Source organism: Choloepus didactylus, chromosome 4 (assembly GCF_015220235.1).
Source record: "Choloepus didactylus isolate mChoDid1 chromosome 4, mChoDid1.pri, whole genome shotgun sequence".
In the NCBI taxonomy this organism is placed as follows: Eukaryota; Metazoa; Chordata; class Mammalia; order Pilosa; family Megalonychidae; genus Choloepus; species Choloepus didactylus.
The window spans coordinates 71,042,238-71,068,649 of record NC_051310.1 but is presented as its reverse complement, the minus strand read 5'-3'; the positions used below and the strand labels follow the sequence as shown (position 1 = coordinate 71,068,649).

At 35.8% G+C, this 26,412-nt stretch overlaps 2 pseudogenes; one reads left to right on the top strand and one right to left on the bottom strand.

The window, feature by feature from the left end:
- Positions 1-13,563, bottom strand: part of LOC119532683 — a 32,551-nt pseudogene extending 18,988 nt beyond the window's left edge.
- LOC119533628 lies at positions 2,002-2,076 on the top strand (annotated as a pseudogene).
- Positions 13,564-26,412: the final 12,849 nt, after the last annotated feature.

Genomic DNA, 26,412 nt, shown 5'->3' with positions numbered 1-26,412 from the left:
GTAATTTACTAGTTTTTTGGTCTTTTATGAATTGTTCCAGAGAGGACTAACAGTTTTCTACTCCTCTCTATGCTGCCATCTTAGCTCCTCTCCCCATATTCTTTAATGCAATCTTGTGGGGGCAGTTTGAGTCATCTTTTTGATTAGGGTGTGACCCCTTGATTGAATCTTTCCATGAAAATCTGACCCTTCACATTCAGGGTGAGTCTTGATCAGTCTACTGGAGTCCTTTAAAAAGAGCTGACACAGGCTTAGATTCTTGCTGATGCTTTGAAATTCTGGCCCAGAGTTTGCTCCAGAGAAGCTAAGAGAGATCAAAACACCCCAAAAGCAGCTGAGAGAAACTTTTGTAGAGACACTTGAGAGCTGACAGAGAGACTGAGAGATGTTAAGCTAAGAGATGCTAGCTCAGATTTTATGCCAGTGAAACTAAGAGGGACCCAGAGACATTTTGGAGAATGCCATTTTGAAAACACAACCTGGGAACAAAGGAACAGCAGATGCCAGCCATGTGCCTTCCCAGCTGACAGAGGTGTTCTGGATGCCATTGGCTGTTCTTCAGTGAAGGTGTCCCCTTGATGGTGCCTTAGTTTGGACACTTTTATGACCCTGGGACTGTAAATTTGTAACCAAATAAACCCCATTTATAAAAGCCAATCCATTTCTGGTATTTTGCATAACAGCATCATTAACAAACTGGAACATACATATTTCCGAATACTGCTGTATATCTGGAGCTGAAACCTTAGCTTTTTATATCACTTTGTCCTTTATATCATTCATATGTCCTTCTGGCATAGACACATCATTCCATTGTTTAGAGGTGTGTTACAGATAAATTCCAAATAAAACATTGTACTAGTGAAGATTAACTCCTCAGGCAATTAGATTTACTCACTCAGGCAGCATGAATATCAGTAATAGTTTTTCTTTTCAATGAATTATAGAACAGCTTGTTGCAATCCTAATGAAGAAACCTTTAATTTTTGCCTGAATGTGGTTTAATTTAAAGTTTAGAAACTTTGTGATTAATTTGTCCCACATATAATGTGTGATATTCACTTAGTATAAATACATGATGAAACACATTTTAATGGTTTTAGTATGTTTTCTGTTCACTAATGAACTCTTAACTGAAGGACCCTTGAAATAGAGGCAAAGATATTTGATTCACTAATATGCTTTGTCTATAAAATCAACTTTCTCAAAAAGAAAAGTCCTCTTTCTACTGAAACTGCATGGATATATTGCTGAGAATTTTGTGATTATTTGGTACAATCTTCAAAATAATATATTCTTTTGGTATAAATACAGGAGTAGACATATTCATCCTGTTATATTATTTTCAGATGGTTGTGATTTTATGATGTTTGTGGGTCATTATTGATGACTCAGATTAAAAAACTGACATTGTTACCTCAGTTTTGAAATTTAGGTATATGCATTTGTCCACAATTCATAAAGTAGAACATAATTAAAAGTGGCTTACATCTGACTTTTAGGACCTGAATTTCATGTGGCTTCAGTAGTTTCATTATATAAGAGTATTATGATAATGCCAGTTTTCCTGATATGGTATCCTTGAGGAAGATCAATGATCTTATTTCTTCATGAAGCCACTTTTCATGCACTCCTAAGTTGAGAAACCTACATGCTTTCTCCTTAATGAATTTGGTGAATCAATTGTCTACTTTTTATATAATAGGTCTACTTTCAAGTTCTGACCAAATCTCTACATTATGGAATAGAATTTATGAACCATGCATGCAGGAGAAATTTACTTCCCATTTTCCACAACTGTCCTATCCTTGTCCCCTAAATAAGGACAACTGAAGAAGTGAACTCTTTGCCCTGCTGTCAATAGGGCAACTGATATGACTCAGGTGCCCTGCACTGAATCTAACTGGTCTTCTGTACAACTTTTGCATAATGGTTTAAGGATGCCATATGGTAAGGTCTTTTTTTAAAGATAAGGTATATGTATTTAGAGTGCTGTAGCTTGTGTCAAAGATATAACCTTATCTTAAGAAATTGTGATGACATAAAAATCATGTTCATAGGATTATGCTGAGGTCCAGCAGAGGAGATATTCCCTAAAACAGTAGTGGGCAATTGTTAAGACTATTCTATTTTGGTCATGAGAAAGAAATCCTTTCAAGGACTTTGTTTCTCCCAGTTCTATTTATTTGCCTCTAGGAGAGGACTTTCTGATTCTTTTATTGTGATTTTATCATTTTTATTCTTTATCCATGCAATGTTAGATCTGATATCTTGGCTCTTTTCTCATTGTGTGTTTCAGAAGATCCAGCTGTCAAGAGATGCACCATTTCTTAGATTAGAGGTAAGTGGCTGCCTTAAGTGACTGAGAAATTTCAAGTAAGACAATTTAACATGTAGATATTGGCCTATGGGATGATTGTGGTCACCACTTAGGCAATATCCTTTCTAATGAGAGTCTCAGCTGTTTGTGAAATCCTCATCAGAAATCTGCTTTTAACCCATAGGTGCTTTTATTTGAAGGTGAGATACTTTATGTATCCTTAGAATTCATCTCTTTACTGGAATATTTCTTTGAATCTAAAGGCATGAGCATAAAATTAATTTACATAATGCTATTTGTGGGTGGTTATGATGTTGTGATGTTTATAGATCACTGAGGAAAAACTCAAAACTGAAAAATGGGGCTGATTGCAGCCATAGGTTTGACATACTTTCAGGAATATGCATTGCCCTTGAATGGTTCAATTGAGCAAGTTTTCATGTGTTCTGATATCTGATTTCCAGATCCAACGTTTCATGTAGCTTCTGTATGTTCATTACAAGGGAGAGCATTGCTATGACTGATGTCAGTTGATACTGATATAAATATCTTAAATATTTATTTAAGGGATAATCATGAGTTTTCATTTCTGCAGGACACTCCTTGGCAAATTCTTGAAAGAAAACAAGCTTATAAATTTTGTCCTTGTTACATGTGGTGTATCAATAGTTTATAGCTTAAATAATGTGTTGTTTTGGAAGGTGGAGTACACCACTCTTGTAGAAATTTAGGAATGACATGCAGAAGCCAAATACTCATGACAGATGGAGATCTCTTTGATGACTGTCCTGCTCTTGTTCTCTTAGATGAAGATCACTGAGAAAGATCACTCTTTGGCCTGATTCCCCAGGGACAATTTATAACATCCCAGTGTCATGTACCAAATATGCTCAAACTCCAGTTCCTTTAACACCTGAGCTTAAGGAAGAAATCTCTGGTAAGCATATTCAAGTCCAGGTCTGGGTATGGGTGGTCCTGAGTAAATGCTGAGGCACTATCTTGTCTTCAAGAAATATGATAATGAAATGATAACATTCAGTAGGATTACACTGAAATCCAGACTAGGTGACAATCCTAGAATAGGAAGTTGCAATTCCTTGGTTTCATGCCATGGGAATTTTATTTTAGGCTTGAAATAATGAAATTCTCAAACTTGTGGAGGACTTGTTTCATCCACCTCCATCTCTGCACTTCCAGGTGAACAAAAATATTGTGATCATTTATGCTTTATTTAAGTCATCTGTATTTCCTAATACTCTTATTTATTTGAAGCTGATGTGCTGTCTCTTTTTCTCTCATTGTGAGTTTCAGTAAGCAATGATGTCAAGAGATGCACCATTCCATTGTTCAGAGGTGACTGGCTGACTCGATTAAAATTTCAGATAAATATTGGACCAATGAATAGTCACCTCTAAGACAATTAGGCTTACTCATTTAGACAATGCAGATATCATCATGAATCTTTCTTCTCAATAACTGATTGACCTACTTGATGTGACCTGCATGAAAAATCTTCACTTTTTACACAAACTTTATTTGATTTGAAGTTGAGATATTTTGTGATTCATTATTACCATATCCATTGTTAAAATTCATTTGCATTGACACAAGTCAATAATTTTTCTTCTCTCATGTTATTATGGAATTCTAATGGTGCTGTGCAGTTTTAGGACCACTTATGAGTTCCCCATAACCAAAGGACCCCACCAGTAGAGACACGAATGTGAGATTCATTAATGTGCTTTTCTCATGAAACTTAAAATTGAATAAATTAATGAGAAAAGTGATAGCTGTATTTCAGCTCCTGAGTATCATATGACTTCGTTCTTTTCAGTACAATGAAAGTACATGATATTAATGAAGCCCATTGTCCCCAGTTAGGCCTTTGAGGCAAGTAGCTTCACCAATTCAGGCAATATGATTTGCATATGGGTTCTTCTTCTCAGTGAGTGACTGGCCCACTTGATGACATCCTCATGATGGAAACTTCACATCTTACTGAAATTCCATTGAAATAATGCTGAAATATTTTCTGACTCATGGTTACCACCTATATGGTGGAATATTCTTTTGTCTAAATGCAAGAGTGTACCTATTCATCCCTAATATTATTTTTGTGTTTCTCTGATTCGTTTTTTGTTTATTGTTCATCAATGACAGCTCAAAACAAAAAGGCAATGACTTATAGCTGCAAATATTAAACTCCAGTATATACCTTGGCCATGATCTTGAAATAAATTTAAGTGACCTCATTTGTGAGTTCTAGATCCTGAGTTTCAATTGCCTTTAGTAGGTTCATTTTATAAGAATGCATATGTAATGGGCACTGCCAGTTGTTACTGATATGTATTCACTAAATATATAAACAAGGAGTGATCAATGGGAACTCTCTTTTCTGCATGAAACCACCTGACAGATTCTCCATGTTCAAGAAAATGGTATGCTTTGTCTTTTTTTAATTCATTTTTATTGAAATATATTCACATACCATGCAGTCATACAAAGCATACATTCAGTTGTTCACAGTACCATTATATAGTTCTGTGTTCATCACCAAAATTAATTTTTGAACATTTTCATTACCACACACACAAAAATAATAAGAACAAAAATTAAAGCAAAAAAGGACAATTAAAGTAAAAAAGAATACAGGGTGCCTTTTCTTTTTTTGACCCCATTTTTCTACTCATTCATCCATACACTGGACAAAGGGGAGTGTGGTCTATACGGCTTTCCCAATCACATTGTCACCCCTCATAAGCTACATTTTTGTACAATCATCTTCAAGATTCATGGGTTCTGGGTTGTAGTTTGATAGTTTCAGGTATTTACTGCTAGCTGTTCTAATTCATTAGAACCTAAAAAGGGTTGTCTATCTTGTGCATAAGAGTGCCCACCAGAGTGACCTCTCGGCTTATTTTGGAAACTCCCTGACACTGAAGCTTACTTCATTTCCTTTTCCATCCCCCTTCTGGTCAAGAAGATAGTCTCCATCCCATGAGGCCAGATCTAGATTCTTCCCTGGGAGTCATATTCCACATTGCCAGGGAGATTTACTCCTCTGGGTGTCAGATCCCATGTAGCAGGGAGGGCGGTGATTTCACCTGCCAAGTTGACTTAGCTAGAGAGAGAGGGCCACCTCTGAGCAACAAAGAGTCATTCAGGAGGAGGCTCTTAGGTACAATTTTAGGCAGGCCTAGCCTCTCCTTTGCAGCAACAGTCTTGCCAGAGACAAGTCCCATGGTAGAGGGCTCAACCCCTCAAACCACCAGTCCCCTCCCTATGTCTGTGAGCACACAGCAACCATCGAGGTGGGGCAGCCCAATACCCCTGCATTCTCCACCAGCTCCTCAAGAGGGCTATGCATATTTTTTCATTGTTTTTGTTTTTTTTGATTAACTCTTTTTTTAAATTAACTATATCAAAAAAACAAAAAAACATACAATAAAGAGCATTTCAAACAAACCATAACAAGGCAGTAAGAAAAAGACAGCTAACCTAAAATTACTTTACTTCCAACATGTTCCTACTCTACCCCATGAAAATGACCTAATATAGCAACATTTCTGTGAAGTTGTTCCTACCATACCCACCAGAAATTAACAAACCATAGTCATTCCTGGGCATTCCCAGAACATTAAATTTACCCATGATAGCTTGTCTGTTCTTACAGGGTTATCATTCCCCTTCATTAATTGCCCTCTATCACTAGTTCCCCTACATTCTACATTATAAACCATTTATTTTTCATCTCTCAATGTTTGCATTAGTGGTAGCATATAATATTTCTCTTTTTGTGCCTGGCTAATTTCACTCAGCATTACATCTCCAAGGTTCATCCATGTTGTCATATGTTTCACAACATCATTCCTTCTTATAGCATTGTAGTATTCCATCGTGTGTATATACCACATTTTATTTATCCACTCATCTGTTGAAGGACATTTGGGTTGTTTCCATCTCTTGGCAATTATGAATAATGCTGCTATGAGCATTGGCATGCAGATATCTGTTTGTGTCACTGCTTTCAGATCTTCTGGTTATATACCAAGAAGTGCAACAGCTGGATCAAAGGATAACCCTATATCTCATTTTCTAAGGAACTGCCAGACTGACTTCCAGAGTGGCTGAACCATTATACAGTCCCACCAACAATGAATAAGAGTTCCAATTTCTCCACATCTTCTCCAGCACTTGTAGTTTCCTATTTGTTTACTGGCAGCCATTCTAATTGGTGTGAGATGGTATCTCTTTGTGGACTTAATTTGTATATCTCTAATAGCTGGTGAAGCTGAACATTTTTTCATGTGTTTCTTAGCCATTTGTATTTCCCCTTCAGAGAACTGTCTTTTCATAACTTTTGCACATTTTATAATTGGGCTGTCTGTACTATTGTCATTGAGTTGTAGGATTTATTATGTATGCAAGATATCAGTCTTGTCGGATATATGGTTTCCAAAAACTTTCCCATTAAGTTGGGTCCCTCTTCACATTTCTGACAAATTCCTTTGAGGTACAGAAACTTCTAAGCTTGAGGAGTTCCCATTTATCTATTTTTTCTTTTGTTGCTTGTGCTTTGGGTGTAAAGTCTAGGAAGTGGCCACCTAATACAAGGTTTTGAAGATGTTTCCCTACATTATCTTCTAGGAGTTTTATTGTACTGTCTTTTATATTGAGATCTTCGATCCACTTTGAGTTAATTTTTGTGTAGGTGTGAGGTAGGGGTCCTCTTTTATTCTTTTGAATATGGATATCCAACTCTCCCAGACCCATTTGTTGAAAAGACTTTAATGTCCCAGTTCAGTGGCTTCAGGGGCCTTATCAAAGATCAGTCAGCCATAGATCTGGGGATCTATCTCTGAATTCTCAATTTGATTCCATTGATCAATATGTTTATCTTTGTGCCAGTACCATGCTGTTTTGACTACTGTGGCTTCAACCTCAGTGAGTGTAAGTCCTCCCACTTCATTTTTCTTTTGTAGAGTGTTTTTAACAATTCAAGGCATCTTCCCTTTCCAAATTTGATAACAACTTTTCCAAATCTGCAAAGTAGGTTGTTGGAATTTCAATTGGAATTGCATTGAATCTGTAGATGAGTTTGGGTAGAATTGACATCTTAATGACTTTTAGCCTTCCTATCCATGAACATGGAATATTTTTCCATCTTTTAAGGTCCCCTTCTGTTTCTTTTAGTAGAGTTATGCAGTTTTATTTGTATAGATGTTTTCCATCTTTGGTTAAGTTTATTCCCAGGTACTTGGTTTTTTAGTTGCTATTGAGTGTCTTGAGTGTCTCTTCACTTTGTTCATTTCTAGCATATAGAAACATTACTGACTTATGTGCATTAATCTTGTATCCTGCTACTTTGCTAAATTTGTTTAGTAGCTCTAGTAGCTGTATCATCAATTTTGCAGGTTTTTCCAGATACAAGGTCATATCATCTACAAAGAGTGACAGTTTTACTTCTTCCTTCCCAATTGGGATGCTTTTATTTCTTTGTCTTGCCAGAGTGCCCTGGCTACCACATCTAGCACAGTATTGAATAACAGTGGTGACAGCGGGCATCCTTGTCTTGTTCCTGATCTTAGAGGGAAGGCTTTCAGTCTCTCACCATTGAGTACTATGCTGGCTGTGGGTTTTTCATATATGCTTTTTATCATATTGAGGAAGTTTCCTTCAATTCCTACCTTTTGAAGTGTTTTCATCAAAAAGAGATGGTGGATTTTGTCAAATGCTTTTTCAGCATCTATTGAGATGGTCATTTGATTTTTCCCTTTTGATTTGTTAATGTGTTATAATACATTGATTTTCTTATGTTGAACCATCCTTGCTTGCCTGGAATGAACCCCACTTGGTCATGGTGTATGATTTTTTTAATGTGTCTTTGGATTCAATTTGCAAGTATTTTTTTGAGAATTTTTACATGTATATTCATTAGGGAGATAGGCCTGTAGTTTTCCTTTTTTTAGCATCTTTGCCTGCTTTTGGTATTAGATTGATGTTAGCTTCATAAAATATGTTAGGTAGTGTTCCATTTTCTTTGATGCTTTGAAAGAGCTTAAGCAAAACTGGTGTCAGTTCTTTTTGGAAAGTTTGGTAGAATTCCCCTGTGAAGCCATCTGGCCCTGGGCATTTATTTGTGGGAAGATTTTTGATGACTGATTGGATCTCTTTGCTTGTGATGGGTTGGTTGAGGTCTTCTATTTATCCTCTGGTCAGTCTAGGTTGTTCATATGTTTCCAGGAAATTGTCCATTTCCTCTACATTATCCAGTTTGTTGGCATACAGTTGTTCATAGTATCCTCTTATAATTTTTGAAATTTCTTTGGAATCTGCAGTAATGTCACCTTTCTCATTCATTACTTTGCTTAGATGGGACTTCTCTCTTTTTTATTTTGTCAGTCTAGCAAGGGGCTTGTCAATCTTGTTGATCTTCTGAAAGAACCAACTTTTGGTGTTATTTATTCTCTCTTTTGTGTTTTTGTTCTCTATGCCATTTATTTCTGCTTTAATCTTTGTTATTTCTTTTCTTCTACTTGGTTTAGGATTGTTTTGCTGTTCATTTTTGAGCTTCTTCATTTGGTCCATTAGTTCTTTGCTTTTAGCTCTTTCTTCCTTTTTAATATATGCATTTAGTGCTATAAATTTCCCCCTTAGTACTGCTTTTGCTTCAGACCATAGGTTTTGATATGTTGTGTTCTCATTTTCATTCATCTCTATATATTTAGGAATTTCTCTTGCTATTTCTTTTTTAGCCCACTGATTGTTTAGGAGTGTGTTGTTTAATTTCCAGGTATTTGTGAAGTTTCTATGTCTCTGATGGTTATTGACTTCTAATTGTATTCCATCATGGTCAGAGAATGTGCTTTGAATAATTTCAATTTTTTTAAATTTATTAAGGCTTGTTTTATGTTCTAGCATATGATCTATTCTGGAGAAAGTTCCATTTGCACTAGAGAAGAATGTTTTTCCTGGTAATTTGGGATGTAATGTTCTATATATGTCTGTTAAATCCAATTCATTTATCACATTATTTAGGTTTTCAGTTTCCTTATTGGTCTTCTGTCTAGTTGATCTATCTATAGGAAAGAATGATGTGTTGAGGTCTCCCACAATTATTGTGGAGAGATTGAGCATCAATTGCTTTCTTTAGTTTTGCCAGTGTTTTCCTCATGTATTTTATGGCACCTTGATTGGGTGCATAAACATTTATGATTGTTATTTCTTCTTGTTGAGTTGCCCATTTTATTAGTACGTTTTGGCCTTCTTTGTCTCTTATTACATCCTTGCATTTAAAGTCTATTTTCTCTGATATTAATATTGTTAATCCTGCTTTCTTTTGGCTGTAGCTTGCATAAAATATTCCCTTCCATCCTTTCACTTTCAATTTCTTTGTGTCCCTGTGTCTAAGATGAGTCTCTTGTTTGCAACATATTGATGGTTCATTTTTTTTGTCCATTCTGCCAATCTACATCTTTTAACTGTGGGGTTTAATCCATTTACATTCAACGTTGTTACTGTGAAGGCATTCCTTGAATCAGCCATGCTATCCTTTGGTTTATGTTTGTCAGATATATTTTTTCCATCTCTCTTAATGTCCTTTAACATACCCAAACTGAATCTCTTTAGTACTGAACCTTTCTACAAATCTCTCTCTCCTTTCTTTGTTTCTCTGTCGGTAGGGCTGTCTTTAGTATCTCAAGTAGGGCAGGTCTCCTGTTATCAAATTCTCTCAGCATTTGTTTGTTTGTGAAAAATTTAAGCTCTCCCTCAAATTTGAAGGAGAACTTTGCTGGATAAAGAATTCTTGGTTGGAAATTTTCCTCTCTCAGTATTTTAAATATGTCATGCTACTTCCTTCTCATCTCCATGGTGGCTGCTGAGTAGTCGCTACTTAGTCTTATGCTGTTTCCTTTTTAGTGGAGAATTGCTTTTCTCTTGCTGCTTTCAGAACTTGCTCCTTCTCCTCTGCATTTGACAGTGTGATCAGAATATGTCTCGGAGTGGGTTTATTTGGATTTATTCTATTTGGAGTTCACTGGGCATTTATGATTTGTGTATTTATGGTGTTTAGAAGATTTGGGAAGTTTTCCCCAACAATTTCTTTGAATACTCTTCCTAGACCTTTACCCTTTTCTTCCCCTTCTGGAACACCAATGAGTCTTATATTTGGATGTTTTATATTATCTATCTTATCCCTGAGGTCCATTTTGATTTTTTTCCCCAATCTTTCTTTTGTGCTTTCGTTTTCCATTCTGTCATCTTCCAGGTCACTGATTCATTGTTCAGCTTCCTCTAGTCTTTTACTATGAGTGTCCGGAATCTTTTAATTTGGTCAACAGTTTCTTTAATTTCCATAAGATCTCCTATATTTTTATTTAGTCTTGCAATGTCTGCTTTATGCTCTTCTAGGGTCTTCTTGATGTCTTTTATATCTTGTTCCATGCTCTTCTTGATGTCCTTTATATCCCATGCCATGGTCTCATCATTCATCTTTAGTTCTTTGATTAGTTGCTTTAGGTACTGTGTCTCTTCTGTTCTTTTGATTTCGGTGCTTGGGCTTGGGTTACCCATATCGTCTGGTTTTTCCATATGCTTTAAAATTTTCTGTTGTTTTTGGCCTCTTGGCATTTGCTTAACTTGATAGGTTTCTTTTAGGATTTGTAGACCAATTGAAATCCTTATCTCTAATTTGTCAGATCTATAGCTTCTTGGAGTACACTTTCTCTGACTAACCAGCAGGTGGCATCCATGAGCCACCTGTTCCCCTCAAGCCAGTACTCCCTTGCTTTGCCTCTGTGGTGAGTGGGGGAATAAGTTTTGTGGGGTCCAATTGGTGTACCCAGCTTGCATGTGTAGTTGCTGTTGCCCACCCTGTATATGGGGCGTGCTTCTGGGCAGTCAGGGATGGGCGACGGCTCTAACAATCAAATCTCCCTGGTTTTCCTGGAGTTTTAAAGCTGCTGCAATAGTCTAATCCTTCAGTTCAGTCCTGCCACAGTTTTGTCTCTGCCACCGACCCACAAGTCCTTGGTATTGGTGTGTGGCCCCTAAGACTTGTGAGTGTGTCCCTCTTCCAGGCCTTGCACCCCCTGGTCCTCTGTTGAGGGATGACTCTGCTATGTCACAGGTGAGTGCCATCCCCCAGGGCAATTCTGAGCTGCCAGCCTGTGTAGGGAGGCTCCCAGTCTGCTGAAATGATGTCTGAATGGGGCTTGTTAATTCACACTGCTCCACCTTCCCAATTCTGGGACAACCAGCTGAGGGTGCAGGCAAGGCTAATGTCCACACCCAATTTTGTGGTGTATGCGTGTTATTGGAAGCACGTCTGTCACACTCGGTTGTCTGGGGCAGCTCTGGGCTATGGGGCCAGCAATGGGCAGGAGTGTTTCCTGTCCACCAGGATGATGGTTGTGAGAGGACACCCCCCTTTTCTTGGGAAGTTGTGGTATTTAGTGAATTTTCTCAGCCACTGGATTATTGCTTTTTGTCTCAGAGCTCTCTTAGTTCTGCTCCTGTCTTGACCTGCCCAAATTGCAAGTCTTTGAGGCTTTCTGTATTGGGCTTCTTAGAGTAATTATTTTAGAAAAGGAAAAAAATATATAAAAAAAAGTAAAAGGGCCCTCCTGGCAGATCTAATGGGTTATTGAAATGCTAAGAGACAAAGCAATTAGGGCTATTAAGGAAAGATCCAGGGGGCAGAGAGATCAGTTTTTCTTCAGGATTTGCAAATAAGCCTCAGGGCCTGAGCTCTGCCCTTCCCCTTTCTATGTTCACCAGAACTCCAAAAAGCCTCCGCTTTTATTTTGGAGTTTTTCTTGCTGTTTTTTTGCTATGCCTATCTCCTCTCTGCTGGGCTGGCTGCTCTCAGATTCTCTGGTGTCTGGTCTCAGTCTGTCTATGGTTGGAGTTTGGATCAGTAGAATGAGTTTCTGATAAGAGCTGCCACTGCAGTTCTCCCTTCTCCTTCCCAGTGCTGACGGCCCCTCCTCCCATGGGACTGAGCCTGGCAGGGAGGGGTGTGGGTCCCCTGGCCACAAAAACTTACAGGTTTTGCTGATCTCAGCATTTCCACGTTTTCATGAGTGTTGCATGAAGTATGCCCAAAGTCAGATTGCTCTACAGTGTCCAGTCAACACAGTTCCTGGCTTTCTACCTACTTCCCTGGAGGAGTAACTAAAACATACACCTCACCACTCTGCCATCTTGCCCTGCCTAAAATCCACTTTTCATTTTTAAAAATAAAAATATTTATAGCAATGGATTTGCCTCTGGTCACTGCTTTATATGCATCTCATAGATTCTTAAATGTATTATTTTCATTGTCACTATTTTTAAAACTTCTGCATTTTCCATTTGTTTTCCATTTCACCCAGGATTAATAGAAGGTTTTGAACATTTCTTTATGGAAGGGAATTTCTGTGTTTGTTTTTGTTAGTAAAGTCTAGTTTTATTATATTGTGAACAGAGTCTTGCCTGTGATATTTCTATGGATTACTGTTTTCTTTCTAACCTAATTTATGATTATTTTTTGAATGTGCTATTGGCACTAGAGAACAGCACATATTCTCTGTTACATACAGCCATAAAATTCAACCCTATTCTTTATGTTGTTTAAATCTTCTATTTCCTTACATATTTGTGTCCATTTGATCTTTCTACTGAGTATTGTGTTTTAAAGTTCCCTATGGTGGGTGTGTTTATATCTATGTATATGAATGTAGTTTTGGGTTTGTAAATGTGTTTGCTATGTCATTTGTTGCATAAATATTCAAAAGAGTGAAATCTTTATTATGAATTGTGGCTTTTAGCATAAAAATGTATCCTTTATTATCTTGTGTGATATCAGAAGCATGACTCCAATCTCTTTTTGTTTCCTTTGGTTTGTTTCCTTTAGACTGGTAAAATTTACCCATCCCTTATTTTCAGCCTTTTTGTATTACTTTGTTTTAGATAGGTCTCTGTTATAGAGCATATAATTGAAGGTTTTTAATGAATCATGCTGAAAATATGTTTTCTTTTAATATATATGTTAAAATATATAAATAAATATTATTTTATGACTGATATGTTTGATCTGATAATATCATAATATTTTTAAATTATGTGGTTTTAAAAAAATTATTTACTATGCTTTTTCTGTACCAGATGTGTAGTCTTTGATTACTCATTCATTCATTCATTCTCTAAGAAAATTTGTAATTTTGTTGAAGTGGTTACCTTTGTACCTTCTTAACGCCCATGGTTCACTGTTTTCTTAGTTGATCTTTTACTTTCTGGTTTATCAATTTAGAGGGATATTTTTTTCACCCCATTGGTTATGTAATGATAAGCTCTTTTTCTGTCTCTTATACTCCCATTTTTTACTTGTAATATTTCTACTTTGTCACAATATATAGCACTTGTTCATTAGTCTTCTACCCTAATCCTTATCTGTGTTTTACTCTTAGATATAAATCTATATATTTGAACACCAGTAGTCCTATTGATAAAGTCTCCCAGTCATAATCTTCTTGAGTGGAGCTCAGGAGGGGCTGATGGGTGCAGATTTCTCTAAATTCTTGTATGTTAAAATCTGTTTTCCTATACCCTTGAGATAATTAAAGTACAGCTTTACTGGTTATAAATGACTTTCAGAATATTGTGTGTGTGTGTGTGTGTGTGTGTGTGTCCATGTGTTTTAATGCTGATTTGAAGTTGCTTTGCTTCATACATTGGTTTTTAAAAATCTACTACTGGTCTAATTATTTTGCCTTTCTAAGTTAGTTGATCTACTATTGCATGGAAGCCTTTAGGAATTTTATCTTTATGAAATCTAGTTGCTTTTCTAAGACATATGTTGGAGTTCATCATTCTTGGTTATTTTTTCTCATGTACCCAGTAAGCCATTTCAATGTGTAAATTCAGGGTTTTTTTTCTATTCCTGGAAAGCTCCAATAATATAAATATTATTTCTTCTTTCCTGTCTTCCATTTCTACTACCTGCTCTGATCTCTTGTACTTCTTTCTTTAAGCATTTCCATCCTCTTGATGGTTTTCTTGTGTTTCTTCAATGACCCATTTGAATCTATTCTTAGGGAAGGTTGGGATTTATTCCTTATTTTTCAGGTAATCTTAGCATTTGCTTCCATTACTTTCCTGAGTTCAATCAACACATTTTTTCATTTTCTCTGTTTTTTTAAAACTATTTCTCTTTTATTTTTTGTTTCTGATTCAAGTTGTATTTTCTTATCCTCAATTGCTTTTTTGGGTATATTTAATACTGTTTACAGTGTAGACTTATGGTTTGCTCATGGCTGTGCTACAGGGAGCAATTTTTCTCTATTGATTTGTGTGAAAGTTTTCATCTACAGACTTTTATTTTGTTTATTTTATGATATTGGGGTGTTTTACATGATATCTAGTTTAATGGTGCCTGGTTTTAACAGTCTAACAAAGTCCAGGGATGTTAGCGAGTTTTATTTGCTTTGGAGATGGATAATCAGTTGCTTGTCCTCTGATTTTGTGATTCTCTTTTGTCTTGCTGGACCGTGAATTTATCCACATCATTCTTTTACCCTTCACCACCTGATAGCCAAAGGGAAAGTTTTCCTTCATTTTGGATTTTTCCCTCCACAGAAATATATGCTTGAAAGACTGAGCCTAAATTAAGCCTATCTTTTAAAATTACCCTTGTCTATTTAAATTGAGTCTGTCTCTTTAAATCTTCGCTGGACCTGTTATATACTATCAGGTCCTTTAAATATAGCACACCTTGAGATTCCTTCCCAGTAGGCAGAGAGATGCTCTACCCAGTCATTTTCTAGTGTTGTTTTTTTTTTTTGAATTTAGGGTAGAATTAATCTTTCTGGGGTTGCTGATTCTCTCCCACAGGCCATGGGGGTGGGTCGGGACATTGTGCTTGGGTTTATTGATTTTTCTCTTTTTACTCAAAATTATTTTGCAGTTTGATGCTCTCTGCCTTCAAGTAAGACTGTCAGTGTTTTTTAATGCAATTTTATTGATATATGTTCACACACCATATAATCCACCCAAAGTATACAATCATTGGCTAACAGTATCATCATATAATTGTGCATTCATCACCAGAATCAATTTTAGAATATTTTCATTACTCCAAGATAAAAATAATAAAAATTAAAAAATAAAAATAGCACCCAAAACATCACATACCTCTTATCCTCCCCTATTATTTGTATATCTTTGTTGTTATTTTATTACTCATCTACCCATACACTGGATCCAGGGAGTATCAGTCACAAGGTTTTCACAATCACACTGTCACATGATAAAAGCTAATAGTTATATAATTATCACCAAGAATCAAGGCTACTTCATTACAGTTCAACAGTTTCAGGTATTTACTTATAGCTATCCTAACACACTAGAATCTTAATTGAATATCTATACAATGCACAAGAATAACCTCCAGAATGACCTCTCATCTCTATTTGAAATCATTTTAGCTGCTAAAATTGTATTTTGTTTCATTTCCTTCCCCCTTTTGGTAAAGAAGGCATTCTCAATCCCCATCCCTGGGAGTCATGCCCCACATAGGGGGAGGGTAGTGAGTTAATTTCAGTGACAGCATAAAGATACAGGCCACATCTGAGCAACAAAAGACGTTCTCTGGGAGTGACATTTATGCATAGTTATAAGTAGGCTTTCCTTCACCATTGGAGAGAGAAGTTTCATAAGGCATGCCTCTAGATTGAGGGCATGGCTTATTAAATTGGAAGCCCCTATTGCTTAAGATAATAGCAGGAATTCCCCAGATGGGGAAGTTTAATAGTTCCACATTTTCCCCCAGTCCCTCAAGCAGACATTCCAAATATTTTTTTTCTGCCCAAAATATCCTGGGATATATTGAGGTATTACATTAGGTTGTGCAGAATAATGAGATCTCATTCCCTGTTCTAGGTTCCATGTAATCACATTGTTTAACTAAACTGACAAGACAGGTTAAATTGGATAGTGTGTTACAGAAAATATAAATTTTGTACCAAATGAATGTGTATTCCTTTGGTCTCACAAAGACAGAGTTTGAAAATACAGTCAATATCATCCTTTACCCTGTATTCTAATTTACCTTAGCCCTAACCAGGTCTGTTTCATTCATATCTCGATTGTAGTCTGGTATCTTTTTTCAACTTCTTTAACACTTGCTTATGGAGTTATGCTGACTCTGTGTGGTAACACAGATACCCAAATTTCCATGGAACTAACAGTTGATATACAAAGTGCTCAGCATCTCAGAATTTAGAAATAACATTTAAAACTCAGGAATAGATGTGACTGCAGAAGAGCTTACAATCTAGGAACCTTAACAATAAGCCTTATTGAATATTCTGTACTCCTTAAGCATTGATTGTCCAATCTCTTCCCCCTTAAAATCCCTGATAACCTATGCCCTCAAATTCAATTCTCAGTGTTTGCTTATTATAGTTAGTTTGTGTTTATGGGGGTTTAAAGTATTTGTCTCTTAATTTTTGGCTTATTTCACTCAACATAGTGTCCTTAAGATTCATTCACCTAGTTTCATGCCTCACGACTTCAATCCTTCTTGCAGCTGCTCAATATTTCATTGTATGTATACACCACAGTTTGCCCCTCTGTTCATCCATTGATGTACCCTTAAGCCCTCCATCCATTGCAAATCGTGAATACTGCTGACATAAACACCATTGTGCAAAGGTCTATTTGTGTCCCTGATTTCAGTTCTTCCAAGTATACGCCATGTAATAGGGTTGAAGGATCATATGGAAGCCCTACACCCAGCCTCCTGTGAAACCACCAAACAGCCCTCCACAGGGGCTGCACCATTCTACTTCCCTACCAGCCCTGAATAGGTATGTCTCTCTATCCACACCTTCTCTATCACTTATATCTTTCTGTTTATTTTTTAACAGCTTTAGTCACACACCTTACAATCCATCCTAAGTGAATTGTCAATGGCTCCCAGTTTAATCACATAGTTATGCAATCACAACAATCTATAGAAGAACGTTTCCATTTCTTCCACAAAGAAAGAAGAGGAAAAAATATTTTTTAATAAAGAATAATTTAAAAATGAAAAGGAAAAGGAGAGACAACCACCAAAAAAAAAGAATCCTATATCTCTCCCTTATATCCCCCTCTTATTGATATTTAGCTTTGGTATATTGCCTATGTTACAATTAATAGAAGAATATTACACTGTTACTGTTAACTGTAGACCCTAGTTTGCATTGATTGTATTTTTTCCGTATACCATCACATTTTTAACACCTGCATTGATGACATTCATTTCCTCTCCCTCATGTAAAAACTTTCTTATATTTGTACATTTAATCACCATCATTGTCCACTCTATGTTTTGCTAACATATTCTTTCATTGCTCATGCTTTGGTTGTAAGATCACAGATATTTAAGGTATTTCCCTATATTTTCTTCTAATATTTCATGGTCTTAACTTTAATTTTTAGGTCTTTGATCCATTTTGAGTTAGTTTTTGTATAAGGTGTGGATATGGATATCCAGTTCTTCAAGTACCATTTGTTGAAGAGGCTGCTTTGTCCCAGTTGAGTTGACTTGACTACCTCATCAAAGATAAATTGTCCATACATGAGAGTGTCATTTTCTGAACACTCAATTACATTCTACTGGTCAGTGTATCTATCTTTATGCCAGTGCCATGTTGTTTTGACCACTATAGCTTTGTAATATGCTTTAAAGTCAGGTAGTGTGAGACTGCCCACTTCATTCCTTTTTCTCAAGATATTTTTAGCTATTTGGGACATGCTGCCCTTCCAAATAATTTTGGTTATTGGTTTTTCTATTTCTGTGAAGATTGGGGATTTTAATTGAAAGTACATTGAATCTATAAATAAATTTGGGCAGAATTGATATCTTAACTATATTTAGTCTTCTAATTCATGAACATGGTATGTCCTTCCATTTATTTAGACCTTCCTTGATTACTTTAACAATGTTTTGTAGTTTTCTGTATATAGGTCTTTTATGTCTTTGATTAAAAATATTCCTAAATATTTGATTCTTTTGATTGCTGTTTAAATGGAATCTTTCTTGATTTCTTCCTCAAATTTCTACCTACAAGTGTATAGAAACACCACTGATTTTTTTTTAAATTTTATATCCTGCCACATTGCTGTGCTCATTTTATAAGGTCTTTGCTGCAGATTTTTCAGCATTTTCTACATATAGGATCATGTCATCTGTTAATAGTGAAAATTTTACTTCTTTCTTTCCAATTTGAATGTCTTTTATTTCCCTTTCTTGCCTAATTTCTCTAGCTAGAACTTGCAGCACAATTTTGAATAACAATGATGACAGTGGGCATCCTTGTCTTTTTCCTGATCTTAGAGGGATAGCTTTCAGTTTTTCCCCATTGAGTATATTACCTGTGTGTTTTTCATATATTACCTTTATGATGTTGAGGAAGTTTCCATCTATTCCTACCCTTTGAAGTTTTTTCATCAAGAAAGGATGTTGAATTTTGTCAAATGCCTTTTCTGCATCAATCAAAATGATCATGTGGTTTTTCTCCTTTGATTTATTGATGTGGTGTTTTACATTAATTGATTTTCTTGTGAACCACTCTTGCCTACTCGGATAAAACCCACTTGATCATGCTGTATAATTCTTTTTATGTGCTGCTGGATTCACTTTGCATGAATTTGGTTGAGGATTTTTGCATCTGTATTCAATAAATATATTGGTCTGTAATTTCCTTTTCTTTTAGTATCTTTTTCTGGCTTTGGTATTTGAGTAATATTGGCTTCATAGAATGAGTTAGGTAGCTTTCCCTCCTCATCTTTTTTCTTTGGGTCTATAGTGAGTCTCTTGTAAACAGCGTATAGATCGGTCCTCTTTTAATCCATTCTTCCTGTCTATGTCTTTTGATTGAGGAGTTTATTCCATAAATCAATTCTATGTCTTTTGATTGGAGAGTTTATTCCATTAACTTTTAATGCTATTACTGTAAATGCTGTACTTTCTTATACCATTTTGTCTTTTGAATTTTATATGCCATATCTTATTTTTTCTCTTTTAACTCTTACTAATAATCTCCATTTCTATCCTTTATTCCAAACTCTCTCTCCTGTATTTTCCTATCTGCCTTTAGTGCTCCCTTTGCTATTTCTCATAGAGCAAGTCTCTTGTTCACAAACTTTCTCAGTGTCTGTCTGAAAATATTTTAAATTCTCCATCATTTATGAAGATTCTTAATGATTCTTGGTTGGCAGTTTTTCTCTGTCAGTATCTTAAATGTATCCTACAACTGCCTTCTCACCTCCATGGTTTCTGCTGAGACATCTGTACATAGTCTTATCAAGCTTCCATTGTATGTGATGGATTGCTATTTTCTTGCTGCATTCAGAATTCTTTGTCTTTGACATTTGACAATATGATTAGTGTCTTGGAGTAGGTTTATTAGGATCCATTTTGTTTGGGTAGACTGTACTTCTTGGATCTGTAATTTTATGTCATAAGGATTGGGAAATTGTCCATGATTATTTCCTCCATTATTCATTCTGCCCCTTTTCCTTCTCTTCTCTTTCTGGGATACCCATAACACATATATTTGTATGCTTCATGTTGCCACTGAGTTCTCTGAGACCCTGCTCATATTTTTTCATTCTTTTCCCTATCAGTTCTTTTGTGTGTAGAATTTCAGATGTCATGTCTTTTACTTCACTAATCCCTTTTCCTGCATCTTCAAATCTGCTGGTATATGTCTAAATTGGTTTTTCATCTCTTCTATTGTATTTCATTCCCGTAAATTCTACCTTTTATTTCAAGCTTTCAGGTTCTTCTTTATGGGCACTGTTTATCTTTTTTATATCTTTTATCTCTTTTGCCACATTTTCCTTTAACTCGTTGAATTGATTCAGAAGATTTGTTTTAACATTTTTAGTTGTTTCAACTCCTGTATCTCAGTTGAGGTATTAGTTTGTTCCTTTGTTTGGGCCATATCTTTGTGCTTCCTAGTATGAGTCATGATTTTTTTTTTTTTTTTTTTTTTGCTAGTGTCTAGGCATCTGATTTCCTTGATTAGTTTATTCTGGAGGTCATTTTCTCTTGTTTACGCAGAGTTTTCTTGTTGGTTGGCTTTGTTCTCTGTTATTTGACATTCAGTTCAACTTATTCTAGACTTCTAGCAGAGGTTCTGTTTAATAGATCAGAATGTCTCATCTCTTGTTTTCCTGGATCTTACCCTGCCTATATGAAAGGTTTTATTTTTGAGGAGGGTCCGTGCAGATAGGATCTACCCACCCAAGTCAGATTTTCCCAGATAAGATAGGCCCAGGACTCAGGAAGAGGGTGTAATCAGTGTCATGGTTCCCTGGGGTTGAAACTCGGCAACTTGCCAGACTTTCCTTTGAAACCTCTTGATTCTATGCTTTTTCTATTCTGCCCAGCAGGTGGCACTTGTCAGTCGGCAGCTCTCCACTGGCGTAAAGTGGTATGGTGCCTTTAATTCTCAGCATACCCTGTGCCTTGAGACTGAGGCTGAGGTAGATGGTGGGCTTAAAATGTTTCTGTTTCCCAGCCTATGGGGTCTGAAATTCTCTGAATGAGAGCTGCCACTTGTGCTGGGCCCTGCCCCACTCCCTTTCTTAGGCAAGATACACACTTCAGGGAATTAACTCCTTCATCTGACTAGTTATTTTGTCTTTCAGACATACCTTAGCTCTGCCCTTGCCTGGGGCAGTGGTGACAACTGAAAGCCTGCTGCTGAAAAGTAAAAAAAAATCCTTTTCAGACTTAGTCCTCAGCTCCCTAAGTTCACCAGTCAAGAACTGGAGTTGGTACCCAGCTCTGTGTGCCCCTTTTCTTGGGGCACAGCCATTTTCCAGTATTCTGAGCTCATGAAACTCCAAAAGCCTCTGTTTTATTTTTCATCAGCCCCACCTTCTCTCTGAAGAGTAGCTACTTCTGGGTACCTTTTGTGCTTGCTCTAGGTTTAGTTGTATCCATCCAGTGGTCTGAAATTGTTAATTAAATCCACAGTTGGAGCTTGCTTGAGCTCTCCTTCCCTTACTCATAGTAGAGACTGCTTCTTTTTCCCCTTGGGAAGTGACTCCAAAACAGCCTTCTGTTTCAGTGGTGGGAGAGTGCCAGCCTGAAAACTTGGTAGACTTACAGTTCTGTGCTGCAATCTCAGCCTTTCCACCCATTCCAGACTGGTGTACAATGTGTGTCTTGTCACAGAAGTCCCCCAAACAGTTGTTCCAGACTGTTCTTGGCTATTTGCTAGCTGCCCTAGAGGATGAACTAAATTCCACAGCTTTCTATGCTGCCATCTTGCCCTGTTAACAGTGTGTTTTTAAAAACCTTTTGTAACTGTGAAACCATTTGTTAATGTTTAGGATGACATTTTGGGATACTTATTACTACATAGGTATGCAACTATTATCTTCATCTTTCCGAAGTCTTGCTTTGTTAGGCAGTTCTACTGTAGCTTGTAATCAAATTTGGCATAGCAGCCCTCCACATAAGAGATGGCCTATGTGATGGTTCTCCTAAAAGCCCAGACTGTCCTAAAATGACTCTGCACTTTTCCTGATCATAATTCAAATATCTACTGGCCCTTTGCAAGATCTGATAATTGTTTCTCTCCTATGTCTTTGGTAGATTTTCTTTTGCTTGTCAATATCTGTGAGTATGAGCTTTTGCCATTTAAATACTTGATTTAAGGGAGCCCTATACCAATTTCTGGATGTCATTCTCTCCTATATGCTTCTGTGCAAATTCATAAGCCACAGTAACTTGAATATTTAACTTAACCTTGTTATCTTGCTGACATATTCATGCTTTTTTGGAGATTCCTCTCCCTCTGCCTCCATCAGAAACCTATAGAATTATTGGACTCATAAAATTTTTCCTTCTCTTAGGTATCACATATCTCTGTGGTTCATTGTTAAGCATCTGACTATATTTTCATACATTTTGTATGGCTCTTTTTAGAAAAATTGCTACTGCAGAACCAACTTCTCTCTCAAAGTCATACTTTCCTTTGTGAATCTATTTTTACTAGATATAGAAGATAGGTTGAAATTGTTTTTCTTCCAGTGACATAAAAATGCAATTCCATTGTACTCTGGTGTGCACTGGATTTCACTGTTTCTGATAGAATGTCAATTATCATTCTTATTGTCTCTCAGTTAGTCAGATAGTTTATGTCAGTTAGTCATAGTTTATGTCAGTTAGTCAGATAGTTTATGTCAGTTAGATAGTATGTCAGACTGTTTTTTCCTCTGAGTGTTTTTAGGGTATCTCCCCTCTCTTTTGGCATGTTTGTAGTAGTTTCCCTATGATATGCCTTGGTAGATTGTTATTCTTATTTATCCTGTTTGGGATTTGCACAGTTGCTTATATTTGGGGACTGCTATTTTTTATGTAATTTTAGAAATTTCCAACCAGTGTGCTTTTTAAAATTTTTTTGCCCAATTCAGTCCCTATTCCTCTTCTAGGACATTGATTAGATGTATTTTTGAGCACTCAATATAGTTAAACAATTCACTTATTGTCTTTTCCTTTTCTGGATTATTGTGTAGATTTTTTTTCTTTTTTCTTTCTTTTTTACTTTATTTATTAACTTTTTTAACAATTTGTGCCTCAGCTTGGGTCATTCTTTTGGTTTGTCTTTAAGGTCTCTATTCTTTTCTTTTGAAATGTCTGTAACACAATTCAACTATCTAACATCTTTTGTTTAATGATTTTATTGAGATATAATTTACATATAATGAAATTTAACCACATTAAGTGTGCAAGTGTATGATTTTTAAAGTAAATTTATGGCATTGTACACCCATTGTCACAATCCAACTTTAGAACATTTCCATCATACTGAAAAGTTACCTCATGCCTGTTTGCAAAAAAACAGATGCTTTCCTTTCCAGAGTCAGGTAACCACTGGGTAGCTTTCTGTCTCTATAGATCTGCCTTTTCTGGAAATTTCATGTAAATAGAATTCCACAATACATACTTTGTTTGCTTCTGGTTTCTTTCACTTAACATAATGGTTTAGAGATTCACCTATGCTGCACTATATATCAGTTAATCTAATGTCTTTTTATTACAGATATGGTAGTGTCTTAGTTTGTCAGCCTGCTGTGACTTATACTACAAAATTGTTGGGTGACTTAATGGTTGTTGGCTCATGGTTTTGAGACTAAAAGGAGTCCAAAATCAAGACATTGGCAATATTGACTTTTCTTCCAGAATCTGTACATTCTGATGCTGGCTGCCACAATCTTTGGGGTTCCTTGGTTTGTATCTCTGACTCAGATTACATGGTGATGTCCTATCCTTTCTTTTCCAGGTTGATGCTGACTTCCTGATTCTATCCATGGCCTTACTTATAAGGCTAGTAATGCTGATTAAGACTTACCTTGGTTTAGTTTGCCACACATTAACAATAATAACATCTTCAAAATTTCTATTTACAATGGGTTCCCATCCACAAGGACATCTGAATGGGGGTACATTATTCAACCTACCAAAGGTAATTTAATTTCTAGAATTTCCATTTGTTTCTTTTTATAATTTCTATTTTTTCTTGTGAGATTTGCCACCTATTTCCCCTTCTTGCCATTGTTTCCTATGCATTGTTTATAATAGATTTTGATCTTCAGTTCTCTTTCTAAAATATGGGTCACTTGCCTATAAGTTTATATGAATTTTGGGTTCTACTTTCTTGTTGTATTTAATTCTTATATTTCATATAACAGCCATTTTGAGTAGATCAAGAATGAAAGCTGATTTGCATCATGCCTTTATTTTGTTTTGTTTTTCTCCAGACAGTGTCTGGTAGCTAATGAGAAGGAATTTTCATTCTAATGTCACCATAAGTCAAGCTGATCTGTGACTAGCCTGTAGCTTTAATATTATACTATCTATCTATCCTTATAAATGCATACATTTTCCAGTATGTGTGTTGATACTTTAGATATATATTTTTACATATCAGAAATTTTATCTTGAGTCTTTAGAGAGATTTTGATTTGAAATTTTTAAATTTCTTAAAATACTTTGAATTTTTATCTAACCAACAATAAATGTTGATAATTAGTGCCTTTGAGGTAGTGGTTAACATTTTTCACATATATTACTCATATACATTTCATATTTATCTATTTCTTAGTTTCAATTATTTGCTGCCATTTTTTTCTCTTACAAATAATAATGTGATGAGCAGAACTAAGATATTGGTGTGTCAGCCCCATTAAAAAAATGACTAATCACTTTTTAAAGGGAATTTTACAAATTCTAAAAGAACATGTATTTTGTACAATAGTAGTGTGGGTTGGGTTTTCTAAAAATTCTGGATTTGGGGGAATATTTGATAATTAATGAAAACAAGAGTTCTTGAAATAGAGTTGTCTTAGATATGGTTTGTGCTGAAATAATTTTGTTCTTAGATAAAACAGAGGATGAATGAGAGAATGATCCTTTGGTTCTGAAGAGGACATATATCTTCCCTCATAAGAAGTATAGACCAATCAGATGGAAGGCGTTTCACATTGCCTACTGTTTTCAGATAGATCCTAATATACTTTAGTAATCTTTTTTTTTTTTTGTAAATTGGTCCAACTTTATTGAAAGGTGACTTGTCACAGCAGAGGCAATTCAAATAAGAACCTCTCTGTGGTTTTAAACCTGCAGAAATCTGAGTTATGTTTACTACAAAAAAATACATAAAATATATTAATTGAAACTATAATATGAAAAGAAATTAGAAAAACAAATAGTGTATGTTCATTAAATTAAACATTTCTTCTTAAGTACTTACAATTGGTTATAGCACTTTTAAAAATTCAAATAAAGTTTGAATTTCATGAGAAAACGTAGTTACTGTAACATGAAAGAAAGATGTCCACATTAGTTATTTCGGCCCCAATTTTCACAAACCACTTTTATCAGGGAAAATTATACTAAATTAGCATTTTTAAGTGAGCAAAAGCTCACACAAAGTATTACAGACAAATCACTTCTTGCTTTACAAATGCATAATAAATTCTCTAGACTCCTCTCTCTGTAGAGATCAGCTGCTTGCTATTAAGGCTCTGACCCTCAGTAAGTATAATTAATTTGACATGGGGTAAAAACAAAACAGACTTCAATACAAGAATTGTCTGAAAAAGACATTTCCCGAGGGAGGCTTATCTGATCATTTTGTTAAGCATTTTCTTGATCTTCAAGCTCTTTAAACCCACTCTATTCCCAAGATCACTCTGAAAATGAAAAGAATAAATCTGATGGACGTCAGAGCAACCTTCATAATTTCAAGGCAATGTTTTAACTCATCCCTTGTAATTTCATCACATTTCCTACTGACAGTGCCCCTCTTCGAACATTTGAAGTTCTGAATAATATGAACCCTTGCTTTCTTTAGCTTTAGGTATAACATGTACATCTTTTGAAAAATGTGTTAAGTAAATACCCTTTGAGTCCTGCACTTGCATTTCCTGAAGGACCATATAAAGCATGGGTGCAAGTGGTGTCCTCTGGGGTTTGTCTAATGCTTAACTTTTGTACCAACTATTTAGGTAGGCCCCTTGCTCTTAAGTTTACCTTGAGAGATGAGAATTCAGCATAGAAAACAAATTCAGTTGTCAAACATCTGTTCCTAATGTAGGGCAAGGCCATAATACATAGCAAAACTCCATTTATTACTCTTACGCAAATTTAAAAATTAAAAAGAAAATCCAGGCACCAATGTAGATCATAAACCTACTTAGACTCAAACATGGTAAAACAAATTTTTCAGTTTTTCCAGTCTTCTTAAAAGAAGTGTGATGTTTTTGGCTGACAGATTAATCAACATCATAGATCTAATCTGTCATCATAGAACACCTTTTTGACCTAATAACAGAAAATCATTCTGGTAATCTGACACAAGATTCTAAAACTAAAATTAAAGGCATTCTTTTGGATTCTGTCCTTTAATAATTTTCAGAGAGGAAAACCATGAAGAGGCTTCCAGCTTAGTAGAGACATTGATCAAAGGTTGGTAGAAACGGCTGGTTTGCAGACCTTCAGTATTGCTCTTAAACAAATTCAACAGGCCAAGGAGCGCGTTTTT